This window comes from Cebus imitator, unplaced genomic scaffold (assembly GCF_001604975.1).
Source record: "Cebus imitator isolate Cc_AM_T3 unplaced genomic scaffold, Cebus_imitator-1.0 Scaffold137, whole genome shotgun sequence".
NCBI lineage: Eukaryota > Metazoa > Chordata > Mammalia > Primates > Cebidae > Cebus > Cebus imitator.
In genome coordinates, this window is record NW_016107452.1 from 2,288,578 (window position 1) to 2,291,096 (window position 2,519).

The following is a 2,519-nucleotide window of genomic DNA, read 5'->3' on the forward strand; positions in this document are numbered from 1 at the left end:
TCATAACCAAGACCACCATTTCAACTAAAACTGTAACTGTGAACAGTAGAAGCAGTACCTGACAGATCTACAGCAGTGCTCTCACCAGGGCTATTCTGCCTCCAGGGGAGAACTGACAATATCTAGAGACATTTTTGGTTGCTGCAGGAGAGGGTGGTTGCTACTGGCATCTAGTGTATAGAGGCCAGGGAGGTTGTTAAACACCCTACAATCCACAGGGCAGACCCCACCACAAAGAATGACTTCTCCCAAAATGTCAGCAGAGCCACAGTTGGGAGGCCCTGGGCTAGAGAACATCACTTTGTGGTTTGGGGTGGCGGGGAAAGGATCTGAGTTCAACTATTTATTTTCCAATTCTGATTACAACTGTTGCTAGCTGAGTGACTTTGGATCATTCCTTAACATCCCTCAGAACAGGCTCTTCTTCATCCCACAGAGTAAGGAGAATCCCAAGCCCACAAGGTCTTAGGAGGATTTAGCAAACTATGCCAGGCTGGGCTCACAGCGCAGCGCCTGCGCCGGTTAAGTGCTACACACAAGTTGGAGTTTATACTTCTGGGGCGTTATCTGCTATGCTTCATGTCACTTGTCTTCCAGGCTCCTCGGCTCTAACATGGGGAGAAGAATACCTCCCTCACAGGTTTCCCTGGAGGCGAAAGAAGTAACCTGTCTTTAGGTATCTCCTGATAGGGCTCTGACTATTCCAGACCACTCTGCAAAGTAAACAGGTCAGACGTTATCTCTGCCTGCAATGCAATTTGATGGAGACCCTGTAACTGGAGGCGGGAGCCAGGAGTCCTGGCGCCCAAGCAGCGTCTTGGCCTTGACCATCATGTTTGTGAAACTCTAGCAGTCGACTTTCAACCTTTTATTATTGGGAATGAATGCTGAGAAACGGGCTGGGGTATCTTCCAGGGAGGGAGGAGCTACCACTCCAAGACCAGTTGTGTCCAAAGTCTGGGCTGCTGATCTGCCTGCCACAGGGAGAGGCATGATAAACACAGCACGCTCACACATACACAGGCGTCCAGCCCTGGGGCCACAGACTCTGTCCGCTGATAAGGAGTCTTGGCCCTGTTTTCAAGAATTTCACCAGGAAGTGGTGAGGTCGGCTCCCTTGGGACCTTGGACCTTTCCCTACACAATCTCCCAAGGTCCTGCTTTGCCTGGGACACAGCGTGCCGCTGGGTCCTCACTCCTGGCCAGAGACCCCCTTGCTCCACTTCCTGTTCTCCCACGGCGTGGATTTATTTAAGCAAAGTGCATTTGTTGATTTCCTTTTTCCCTCCCCAAACTACCCGTAGTGGTTAAGTCTGTTTCAAACAGATTCTGAGTTAATTTTTTGTTGAACACCTACTGGATACCAGGCACTGCCTTGCCATTCTCTCGTGGAACTCTCTCCCAGACCCCATGAAGGGTCATTGTTGCCAACTCCAAAAAAGGAAACACAGCTCAGAGATGTGAAGTAAGTTGCCCAGAGTCCCACAGTCTCTAAGTGGGAGAACTGGCATTTAAACCGGGGTCTACTGACCATGCACTTCATATATTTCACTAAAGCAGGGAGAGCCCCTCCCTTTAAACTGTTGCTCTTTCTACAAAATAAGCCAGTCTGGGAGATTAAATTAATTGGTGGAAATGTACACACGAACTGTAGAAAGAGAAATAATGTCAGGGTAGCACTCTGGCATTCTAGCGTGTACCATACAAAATGATAATAATGCTGGTAATCATCACCATCAACCATGAAATCTGTGGGCCGTGTGCTATGCAGAATCTGGACACCAGGAGGGAAGCGAAGCAATTAGTGGCTATAACACAAGAAAGAGAAGGCAGATTCTAGGACAAGATCTGCTGAGACAGCAGCTGGGAGATGAAATGGGTGTTCCCAAGTAGGAAGGGGGTTAGCCAGGTCACTCATGGTGGTTGGCTGCTACTTCCTGAGACTCCCCTGGCTCCAGGCCTGCCGCATGCCCCTGCCATCAGTCAGCTCATTTAATCTTCACAAAACCCTCGAAAATGGGATGTTATCATTTTCCCCATTTTACAGATGATGACATTGAGGCCAAGAGAGGTTAAATGAAGTGCCCAAAGTCACACAGTTACTAAGTGGCAAGAAACATAGACTGTGCAGTCAGAAGAACGGGAGTTAAATTCAGACTGTCATTCCCCAGCTGTCTGAGGCTAGCCGCTTAAACTAGAAGAATTGCTTTATTTTTCTGAGCCTCTGTTGACCTACCCATAAAATGCAGAGTGTGGGTTGGGCGTGGAGGCTCATGCCTGTAATTCCAGCACTTTGGGAGCCTGAGGCAGGTGGATCACCAGGTCAAGAGATAGAGAGACCACCCTGGCCAACATGGTGAAACGCTGTCTCTACTAAAAATGCAAAAACTAGCTGGGCGTGGTAGTGCACACCTGTAGTCCCAGGTACTTGGGAGGTTGGGGCAGAAGAACTGCTTGAATCAGGAAGGCAGAGGTTGCAGTGAGCTGAGGTCGAACCACTGCACTCCGGCCTGGTGACA